The sequence below is a fragment of the Triticum aestivum genome, chromosome 5D, assembly GCF_018294505.1.
Source record: "Triticum aestivum cultivar Chinese Spring chromosome 5D, IWGSC CS RefSeq v2.1, whole genome shotgun sequence".
Lineage (NCBI taxonomy): Eukaryota > Viridiplantae > Streptophyta > Magnoliopsida > Poales > Poaceae > Triticum > Triticum aestivum.
The window spans coordinates 267,561,685-267,574,210 of record NC_057808.1 but is presented as its reverse complement, the minus strand read 5'-3'; positions in this window follow the sequence as shown (position 1 = coordinate 267,574,210).

Below are 12,526 nucleotides of genomic sequence, written 5' to 3'. Positions count from 1 at the left end.
TTCGTTGTTTCGAAGCACCACGTGATGATCGGGTGTGATAGATTCTAACATTCGAATACAACGGGTGTTGACGAGCCTAGCATGTACAGACATGGCCTCGGAACACATGCGAAACACTTAGGTTGACTTGACGAGCCTAGCATGTACACACATGGCCTCGGAACACAAGAGATCAAAAGGTCGAACATGAGTCGTATAGTAGATACGATCAACATGGAGATGTTCACCGATGATGACTAGTCCGTCTCACGTGATGATCGGACATGGCCTAGTTTGACTCGGATCATGTATCACTTAGATGACTAGAGGGATGTCTATCTGAGTGGGAGTTCATAATCAGATGAACTCAATTATCATGAACATAGTCAATAGGTCTTTGCAAATTATGTCATAGCTTACACTTTAGTTCTACTGTTTAAGATATGATCCTAGAGAAAATTTAGTTGAAAGTTAATAGTAGCAATTATGCGGACTGGGTCTGTAAACTGAGGATTGTCCTCATTGCTGCACAGAAGGCTTATGTCCTTAATGCACCGCTCAGTGTGCTGAACCTCAGCGTCGTCTGTAGATGTTGTGGGACATCTGACATACACGTTTTGATGACTACATGATAGTTCAGTGCGTAATGCTAACGGTTTAGAATTATGGCAAAAAGACGGTTTTGGAATGTCGCAGAACATATGAGATGTTCCAAAGACTGAAATTGGGATTTCAGACTAGTGCCCACGTCGAGAGGTATGAGACCTCTGGCAAGTTTCTTAAGCCTGCAGACTAAGGGAGAAAAGCTCAATCATTGAGCATGTGCTCAGATTGTCTGAGTGCCACAATCGCTTGAATCGAGTGGGAGTTAATCTTCCAGATGAGATAGTGATGGTTCTCCATAGTCACTACCACCAAGCTATTAGAGCTTCGCGATGAACTATAACATATCAGGGATAGATAAGATGATCCTTGAGCTATTCGCGATGTTTGACACCGCGAAAGTAGAAATCAAATAGGGGCATCAATTATTGATGGTTAGTAAAACCACTAGGTTCTAGAAGGGCAAGGGAAGAAGGGATAGTTCATGAAACAGCAAATCATTTGCTGCTCTAGCGGAGAATCCCAAGGTTAAACCCGAACCCGAGACCAAGTGCTCCTGTAATGAGGGGAACGGTCACTGAAGCAGAACTACCCTAGATACTTGGTAGATGAGAAGGCAGGCAAGGTCGACAGAAGTATATTGGATATACATTAAATGAATGTGTACTTTACTAGTACTCCTAGCAGCACCAGGGTATTAGATACCGGTTCGGTTGCTAAGTGTTAGTAACTCGAAATAAAAGCTGCGGAATAAACGGAGACTAGCTAAAGGTGAGATGACGATATGTGTTGGAAGTGTTTCCAAGGTTGATGTGATCAAGCATCGCATGCTCCCTCTACCATCGAGATTTGGTGTTTGCGTTGAGCATGATTGGATTATGTTTATCGCAATACGGTTATTCATTTAAGGAGAATAATGGTTACTCTGTTTATTTGAATAATACCTTCAATGGTCTTGCACCTAAAATGAATCTTGATCGTAGTGATACACATGTTCGTGCCAAAAGATATAAAATAGTAATGATAGTTCCACATACTTGTGGCACTGCCATTTGAGTCATATTGGTATAGAACGCATGAAGAAGCTCCATGTAGATGGATCTTTGGACTCACTCGTTTTTGAAAAGATTGAGACATGCGAACCATGTCTATTGGTATATATGCATGAAGAAACTCCATGCAAATGGATCGTTTGTACTCACTTGATTTTGAATCACTTGAGACATGCAAATCATACCACATGGGCAAGATGACTGAAAGGCCTCGTTTTCAGTAAGATGGAACAAGAGAGCAACTTATTGGAAGTAATACATTTTGATGTATGCAGTCCAATGAGTGCTGAGGCATGCAGTGGATATCGTTATGTTCTTACTTCACAGATGATTTGAGTAGATGCTGAGAATATTTACTTGATGAAACACAAGTCTGAATTATTGAAAGGTTCAAGTAATTTCAGAGTGAAGTTGAAGATCGTCGTGACAAGAGGATAATATGTCTATGATATGATCATAGAGATATCTGAGTTATGAGTTTGGCACACAATTAAGACATTGTGGAAAGTGTTTCACAATTAATACCGCCTGGAACACCACAGTGTGATGGTGTGTCCGAACATCATAACTGCACCCTATTGGATATGGTGCATACCATGATGTCTCTTATCAAATTACAACTATCGTTTATGGGTTAGGCATTAGAGATAACCGCATTCACTTTAAAAGGGGCACCACGCAATTCCGTTGAGACGACACCGTTTAGAGAAACCTAAGTTGTCGTTTCTTAAAAGTTTGGGGCTGCGATGCTTATGTGAAAAAGTTTCAGGCTGATAAGCTCGAACCCAAAGCGGATAAATGCATCTTCATAGAATACCCAAAACAGTTGGGTATACCTCCTATTTCAGATCTGGAAACAAAAGTAATTGCTTCTAGAAACGGGTCCTTTCTCGAGGAAAAGTTCCTCTCGAAAGAATTGAGTGGGAGGATGGTGGAGACTTGATAAGGTTATTGAACCGTCACTTCAACTAGTGTGTAGCAGGGCACAGGAAGTTGTTCTTGTGGCACCTACACCAATTGAAGTGGAAGCTTATGATAGTGATCATGAAACTTCGGATCAAGTCACTACCAAACCTCGTAGGACGACGAGGATGCGTGCTACGTCAGAGTGGTACGTGATCCTGTCTTAGATATCATGTTGTTAGACAATACTGAACCTACGAGCTATGGAGAAGCGATGGTGGGCCCATATTCCGACAAATGGTTAGAAGCCATGAAATCCGAGATAGGATCCATGTATCAGAACAAAGCATGGACTTGCCCGATGATCGGCAGGCCATTGAGATAAATGGATCTTTAAGAAGAAGACGGACGTGGAAGGTAAGGTTACCGTCTATGAAGCTCGACTTGTGGCAAAGAGTGTTTTCACAAGTTCAAGGAGTTGACTACGATGAGATTTTCTCATCCGTAGCGATGCTTAAGTCCGTCGGAATCATGTTAGCATTAGCTGCATTTATGAAATCTGGCAGATGGATGTAAAAACAAGTTTCCTTACCAGTTTTCGTAAGGAAAGGTTGTATGTGATACAATCAGAAAGGTTTTGTCGATCCTAAGGATGCTAAAAGGTATGCTAGCTCCGGCGATCCTTCCATGGACTAGAGCAAGCATCTCGGAGTCAGAATATACGCTTTGATGGAGTGATCAAAGTTTTTGGGTTTATACAAAGTTTGTTAGAAACTTGTATTTACAATAAAGTGAGTGGGAGCGCTACAACATTTCTGATAAGTATATGTGAATGACATATTGTTGATCCGAAATGATGTAAAATTTCTGGAAAGCATAAAGGGTTGTTTGAAAGGTGTTTTTCAAAGGAAGACCTGGATAAAGCTGCTTACATATTGGGCATCAAGATCTATAGAGATAGATCAAGACGCCTGATGATACTTTCAAAGAACGCACACCTTGACATGATTTTGGAAGAGTTCAAAATAGATCAGCAAAGAAGGAGTTCTTGGCTGTGTTGCAGGGTGTGAGTATTAAGACTCAAGACCTGACCACAGCAGAAGAGAGAGAAAGGACGAAGGTCGTCCCCTATGCTTTAGACGTAGGCTCTACAGTATGCTATGCTGTGTACCGCACATGAAGTGTGCCTTGCCATGAGTTGGTCAAGGGGTACAATAGTGATCCGGAAATGGATCACATGACAGTGGTCGAACTTATCCTTAGTATCTAGTGGACTAAGGAATTTTCTCGATTATGGAGGTGAAAAGGAGTTTGTCGTAAAGGGTTACGTCGATGCGAACTTTGACACTAATCCGGATGACTCTGAGTAGTAGACCGGATTCGTATAGTAGAGCAGTTATTTGAAATGGCTCCAAGTAGCGCGTGGTAGCATCCACAAGATGACATAGATATTCGTAAAGCACACACGGATCTGAAAGGTTCAGACCCGTTGACTAATAACCTCTCTCACAAGCATGACATGATCAAACCAGAACTCATTGAGTGTTAATCACATAATGATGTGAACTAGATTGTTGACTCTAGTGAACTCTTTGGATGTTGGTCACATGGTGATGTGACCTGTGAGTGTTAATCACATGGTGATGTGAACTAGATTATTGACTCTAGTGCAAGTGGGAGACTGTTGGAAATATGCCCTAGAGGCAATAATAAATTGGTTATTATTATATTTCCTTGTTCATGATAATCGTTTATTATCCATGCTAGAATTGTATTGATAGGAAACTCAGATACATGTGTGGATACATAGACAACACCATGTCCCTAGTAAGCCTCTAGTTGACTAGCTCGTTGATCAATAGATGGCTACGGTTTCCTGACCATGGACATTGGATGTCGTTGATAACGGGATCACATCATTAGGAGAATGATGTGATGGACAAGACCCAATCCTAAGCATAGCATAAAAGATCGTGTAGTTCGTTTGCTAGAGCTTTTCCAATGTCAAGTATCTTTTCCTTAGACCATGAGATCGTGTAACTCCCGGATGCCGTAGGAGTGCTTTGGGTGTACCCAACGTCACAACGTAACTGGGTGACTATAAAGGTACACTACGGGTATCTCTGAAAGTGTCTGTTGGGTTGACACGGATCGAGACTGGGATTTGTCACTCCGTATGACGGAGAGGTATCTCTGGGCCCACTCGGTAATGCATCATCATAATGAGCTCAATGTGACTAAGGAGTTAGCCACGGGATCATGCATTAAGGTACGAGTAAAGTGACTTGCCGGTAACGAGATTGAACAAGGTATTGGGATACCGACGATCGAATCTCGGGCAAGCAACGTACCGATTGACAAAGGGAATTGTATACGGGATTGATTGAATCCTCGACATCGTGGTTCATCCGATGAGATCATCGTGGAACATGTGGGAGCCAACATGGGTATCCAGATCCCGCTGTTGGTTATTGACCGGGGAGGCGTCTCGGTCATGTTTGCATGTCTCCCGAACCCGTAGGGTCTACACACTTAAGGTTCGGTGACGCTAGGGTTGTAGAGATATGAGTATGCGGAAACCCGAAAGTTGTTCGGAGTCCCGGATGAGATCCCGGACGTCACGAGGAGTTCCGGAATGGTCCGGAGGTGAAGAATTATATATAGGAAGTCAAGTTTCGGCCACCGGGAAAGTTTTGGGGGTCACCGGTATTGTACCGGGACCACCGGAAGGGTCCCGGGGGTCCACCGGGTGGGGCCACCTATCCCGGAGGGCCCCATGGGCTGAAGTGGGAAGGGAACCAGCCCTTAGTGGGCTGGGGCACCCCCCATGGGCCACCCCCATGCGCCTAGGGTTGGAAACCCTAGGGTGGGGGGGCGCCCCACTTGCCTTGGGGGGCAAGTCTCCCCCCGGCCGCCGCCCCCCCATGCAGATGGGTTCCAGGCCGGCGCCCCCCTCCGAGGGGGCCTATAAATAGTGGGGGGGGGAGGGAGGGCAGCAGCATGACAGCCCCTGGCGCCTCCCTCTCCCCCTGCAACACCTCTCCCTCTCGAAGAAGCTTGGCGAAGCCCTGCCGAGATCCCGCTACATCCACCACCACGCCATCGTGCTGCTGGATCTCCGTCAACATCTCCTTCCCCCTTGCTGGATCAAGAAGGAGGAGACGTCGCTGCTCTATACGTGTGTTGAACGCGGAGGTTCCGTCCGTTCGGCACTCGGTCATCGGTGATTTGGATCACGGCTAGTACGACTCCATCAACCCCGTTCATTGGAACGCTTCCGCTTGCGATCTACAAGGGTATGTAGATGCACTCCTTTCCCCTCGTTGCTAGTATACTCCATAGATGGATCTTGGTGATGCGTAGAAAAATTTAAAATTCTGCTACGATCCCCAACATTTGGTACATCAAAACACATAAACTCATAATATAACTGTCATCGAACTTTAAGCGTGCGGACCCTACGGGTTCGAGAACTATGTAGACATGACCGAGACACGTCTCCGGCCAATAACCAATAGAGGAACCTGGATGCTCATATTGGCTCCCACATATTCTACGAAGATCTTTATCGGTCAAACCGCATAACAACATACGTTGTTCCCTTTGTCATAGGTATGTTACTTGCCCGAGATTCGATCGTCGGTATCTCAATACCTAATTCAATCTCGTTACCGGCAAGTCTCTTTACTCGTTCCGTAATACATCGTCCCGCAACTAACTCATTAGTTGCAATTCTTGCAAGGCTTATAGTGATGTGCATTACCGAGTGGGCCCAGAGATACCTCTCCGACAATCGGAGTGACAAATCCTAATCTCGAAATACGCCAACCCAACAAGTACCTTTGGAGACACCTGTAGAGCACCTTTATAATCACCCAGTTACGTTGTGACGTTTGGTAGCACACAAAGTGTTCCTCTGGTAAACGGGAGTTGCATAATCTCATAGTCATAGGAACATGTATAAGTCATGAAGAAAGCAATAGCAACATACTAAACGACCGAGTGCTAAGCTAACGGAATGGGTCAAGTCAATCACATCATTCTCCTAATGATGTGATCCCGTTAATCAAATGACAACTCATGTCTATGGCTTGGAAACATAACCATCTTTGATCAACGAGCTAGTCAAGTAGAGGCATACTAGTGCCATTCTGTTTGTCTATGTATTCACACAAGTATTATGTTTCCGGTTAATACAATTCTAGCATGAATAATAAACATTTATCATGATATAAGGAAATGAATAATAACTTTATTGTTTCCTCTAGGGCATATTTCCTTCAGTCTCCCACTTGCACTAGAGTCAATAATCTAGATTACACAGTAATGATTCTAACACCCATGGAGCCTTGGTGCTGATCATGTTTTGCTCGTGGAAGAGGCTTAGTCAACGGGTCTGCAACATTCAGATCCGTATGTATCTTGCAAATTTCTATGTCTCCCACCTGGACTTGATCCTGGATGGAGTTGAAGCGTCTCTTGATGTGCTTGGTTCTCTTGTGAAATCTGGATTCCTTTGCCAAGGCAATTGCACCAGTATTGTCACAAAAGATTTTCATTGGACCCGATGCACTAGGTATGACACCTAGATCAGATATGAGCTCCTTCATCCAGACTCCTTCATTTGCTGCTTCCGAAGCAGCTATGTACTCCGCTTCATACGTAGATCCCGCCACAACGCTTTGTTTAGAACTGCACCAAATGACAGCTCCACCGTTCAATATAAACACGTATCCGGTTTGCAATTTAGAATCGTCCGGATCAGTGTCAAAGCTTGCATCGACGTAACCATTTACGACTAGCTCTTTGTCACCTCCATAAACGAGAAACATATCCTTAGTCCTTTTCAGGTATTTCAGGATGTTCTTGACCGCTGTCCAGTGATCCACTCCTGGATTACTTTGGTACCTCCCTGCTAAACTTATAGCAAGGCACACATCAGGTCTGGTACACAGCGTTGCATACATGATAGATCCTATGGCTGAAGCATAGGGAACATCTTTCATTTTCTCTCTATCTTCTGCAGTGGTCGGGCATTGAGTCTGACTCAACTTCACACCTTGTAACACAGGCAAGAACCCTTTCTTTGCTTGATCCATTTTGAACTTCTTGAAAACTTTGTCAAGGTATGTGCTTTGTGAAAGTCCAATTAAGCGTCTTGATCTATCTCTATAGATCTTGATGCCCAATATATAAGCAGCTTCACTGAGGTCCTTCATAGAAAAACTCTTATTCAAGTATCCCTTTATGCTATCCAAAAATTCTATATCATTTCCAATCAGCAATATGTCATCCACATATAATATCAGAAATGCTACAGAGCTCCCACTCACTTTCTTGTAAATACAGGCTTCTCCAAAAGTCTGTATAAAACCATATGCTTTGATCACACTATCAAAGCGTTTATTCCAACTCCGAGAGGCTTGCACCAGTCCATAAATGGATCGCTGGAGCTTGCACACTTTGTTAGCTCCCTTTGGATTGACAAAACCTTCCGGTTGCATCATATACAACTCTTCTTCCATAAATCCATTCAGGAATGCAGTTTTGACATCCATTTGCCAAATTTCATAATCATAAAATGCGACAATTGCTAACATGATTCGGACAGACTTAAGCATCGCTACGGGTGAGAAAGTCTCATCATAGTCAATCCCTTGAACTTGTCGAAAACCTTTTGCAACAAGTCGAGCTTTATAGACAGTAACATTACCGTCAACGTCAGTCTTCTTCTTGAAGATCCATTTATTCTCAATGGCTTGCCGATCATCGGGCAAGTCAACCAAAGTCCACACTTTGTTCTCATACATGGATCCCATCTCAGATTTCATGGCCTCAAGCCATTTTGCGGAATCTGGGTTCACCATCGCTTCTTCATAGTTCGTAGGTTCGTCATGGTCTAGTAACATAACCTCCAGAATAGGATTACCGTACCACTCTGGTGCGGATCTTACTCTGGTTGACCTACGAGGTTCAGTAACAACTTGACCTGAAGTTTCATGATCATCATCATTAACTTCCTCACTAATTGGTGTAGTTGTCACAGGAAACAGTTTCAGTGATGAACTACTTTCCAATAATGGAGCAGGTACAATTACCTCATCAAGTTCTACTTTCCTCCCACTCACTTCTTTCGAGAGAAACTCCTTCTCTAGAAAGATTCCAAATTTAGCAAAAAAAGTCTTGCCTTTGGATCTGTGATAGAAGGTGTACCCAATAGTCTCTTTTGGGTATCCTATGAAGACACATTTCTCCAATTTGGGTTCGAGCTTATCAGGTTGAAGCTTTTTCACATAAGCATCGCAGCCCCAAACTTTAAGAAACGACAACTTTGGTTTCTTGCCAAACCATAGTTCATAAGGCGTCGTCTCAACGGATTTAGATGGTGCCCTATTTAACGTGAATGCAGCTGTCTCTAGAGCATAACCCCAAAACAAAAGCGGTAAATCAGTAAGAGACATCATAGATCGCACCATATCTATTAAAGTATGATTACGACGTTCGGACACACCATTAAGCTGTGGTGTTCCGGGTGGCGTGAGTTGCGAAACTATTCCGCATTGTTTCAAATGAAGACCAAACTCGTAACTCAAATATTCTCCTCCATGATCAGATCGTAGAAACTTTATTTTCTTGTTACGATGATTTTCAACTTCACTCTGAAATTCTTTGAACTTTTCAAATGTTTCAGACTTATGTTTCATTAAGTAGATATACCCATATCTGCTTAAATCATCTGTGAAGGTGAGAAAATAACGATACCCTCCGCGAGCCTCAACATTCATCGGACCACATACATTTGTATGTATGATTTCCAACAAATCTGTTGCTCGCTCCATAGTTCCGGAGAACGGCGTTTTAGTCATCTTGCCCATGAGGCACGGTTCTCAAGTTCCAAGTGATTCATAATCAAGTGTTTCCAAAAGTCCATCAGTATGGAGTTTCTTCATGCGCTTTACACCAATATGACCTAAACGGCAGTGCCACAAATAAGTTGCACTATCATTATCAACTCTGCATCTTTTGGCTTCAATATTATGAATATGTGTATCACTACTATCGAGAATCAACAAAAATAGACCATTCTTCAAGGGTGCATGACCATAAAAGATATTACTCATATAAATAGAGCAACCATTATTCTTTGATTTAAATGAATAACCGTCTCGCATCAAACAAGATCCAGATATAATGTTCATGCTCAACGCTGGCACCAAATAACAATTATTCAGGTCTAAAACTAATCCCGAAGGTAGATGTAGAGGTAGCGTGCCGACTGCGATCATATCGACTTTGGAACCATTTCCCACGCGCATCGTCACCTCGTCCTTACACTACAAGAATCAGCTATTTTGCCGTCTGCCACGGCGGACGACAAAGGCATGAACGGCAGACGGCAAAGGCCTTTGCCGTCAGCCGCGGACGGCAAAAGGCTCCGTCAAAGTAGGCTACGGTAAACAGCTACTTTGTTGTCTGCTTCCTGGCGGCTGACGGCAAAGGCCCTTTGCCGTCTGCGGCGGACGGCAATAATTGCGCTGTCAGTCCGTTAAGTGGCTAACGGCAGGCCTTTGCCGTCCGCCGCAGACGACAAAATTTCTAGTGTCTTTGTCGTCCGCCGTATGATGTCATCTACACGTCACTACATGGCAGGTTCTTTGCCGTCTGCCACTGATGGCAAAGTCTTTGTCGTCTGCCACTGTAGGCAAACTGACCAAATGGGTCAGCTCCCAGGAAGCACAGCTGGATGCCACGTGTCTTCTTTGTCGTCCGCGGCAGACGGCAAAGAGCCCGTTGCCGTCGGTGGCAGACGGCAAAGAGCCTGCATATTGGCTCTTTTATCTGTTTTTTATTAAATCCAACAATTTTCATCACAAATATATATGACATATATAGATATATTTCAAAAGGCCAATACAGAGCAAACATATAAGATATCCAACACATAACTTCATCATCCAACCATATATATTACATGCATAGTTCCATCATACATAACAAGTTCAACATAGAGGCATCCAACCATATATATTACAATAGTTTCATCCAACGATACATGCATAGTTCAACGATACAAAAGAAACAGAGAAAGGGATAAGGAGCACTCCATCTATCCAAGCTTTCGTCAAGTGAATGAAATCTGCAAAATGAAAAATAAGAAAGTTAGAACAAGAAGAGTAGAACAAGAAGAAGAGTAGAACAAGAAGAAGACTAGAACAAGAAGAGTAGAACAAGAAGAAGAATAGAACAAGAAGAGTATGTCATTTATGAGCTAACTTACGTGAAATGGATCATATATGAGCTAACTAAGTTGAAATGGGTCGTTTATGAGCTAGCTAAGGTGAAATGGATCATTTATGAGATAACTTAGTTGAAATGGGTCGTTTATGAGCTAACTAAGGTCAAATGGATCGTTTTGAGGTAACTAAGGTGAAATGGATCGTTTTTTAGCTAACTTAGGTGAAATGGATCATTTATGAGCTAACTTAGTTGAAATGGATCGTTTTTGAGCTAACTTAGGTGAAATGGATCATTTATGAGCTAATTTAGTTGAAATGGATCTTTTTGAGCTAACTTAGGTGAAATGGATCATTTAAGAGCTAATTTAGGTGAAATGGATCGTTTTTAGCTAACTTGGTGAAATGGATCGTTTATGAGCTAAATTAGTTGAAATGGATCGTTTATGAGATAACCTAGGTAAGATGGGTCATTTTGGATTTAACCTAGGTGAAATGGGTCATTTTAAAGCTAACGTAGGTAAAATGGATCATTTAGGAGCTAATCTAGGTAAAATGGGTCATTTTTGAGCTAACTTGGATGAACTGGATCATTTATAAGCTAACCTAGGTAAAATGGGTCATTTTAGAGCTAACTTAGGTAAAATGGATCGTCTATGAGCTAACTAAGCTAATTATGCAATTTTTGACATAAGTAAGCTAAGTACAGATCGTTTTAGAGCTAACTTAGGTAAAATGGATGGTTTTGGAGGTCAGTAAGCTTATTAAGTCATTTTGGAGGAGAAGAAGCTAAGTCTAGGTCATTATGGTAAGCATTGGAGGAAATAAAGCTAAGTCTAGGTCTTTATGCATGTGTTAAGCAAAACACTAGATAAACTTACCAAGATCCAGGAGGTGTAGGAGCGGGGTGGCTCGTGTCGGTAGCTGGAGAAGGATCGTGCGATGCTTGTCTGGAGTTACGCTGCACCAAAGATCATTTCCAATGTCTTGTTAGCATGATGACACTCAAATGTTAAGACTAGCAAGTAATGTCCATTCAAATAAAACTCACCGTGGTCCCAGGAGCAATCACTGGCATCGGCGGAGCGGTCTGACCTGTCTTCTCGCACACAGACTGCACATTTGGTTTTGACGACTCAGTCATACTAGTTAGTAATGAGACAAACACTACATGAATGTTTTGGCTAATCTGCAGAAGAAACTTACCACAAGGAGCTCGTACATGGCCCTTGCCTGCATGTCATTCCGTGCCCTCTCCTCCTCCATCATCTTTGTCGTCCTCTCCTCCAACTCCCGCTGCCTCTCCGCCGCCTCCGCCAGAAGTTTCTCCGTTCTATCTCTCTCACTCTGTATAGCAGCCTGCAACACCACTCACATGACCATTTGTAATCATTGATGGAAGCGCACACAATGTAATGGAGAAAGATAACTGAGTACGTATCACTAACCTTGATGGCGAGTTGCACTGGCCGTTCACGAGGCCTTATCTCAGGAGCGGAGCTCGACTGGCGCGCCTTGATCTCCGGGAGAGTGCTAGGACAACGGATAAGTCCATCTCCAATGGCTATGGAGCCATGGGACCTCCCGCCACCAGATATCATCACCAGCTCTGGATCAATGGGACCCTGGCTCGGGTTAAAGTCCTCCCCTTTCCTCGCCTTCCCCTCATCTCTATATCTCACGAGCTTGTTGTGGGAGGAGATGTTGGTGAAGTTGTTTGCATCATCGAGGTCAGACTGAGAGAAAGCCTTGACT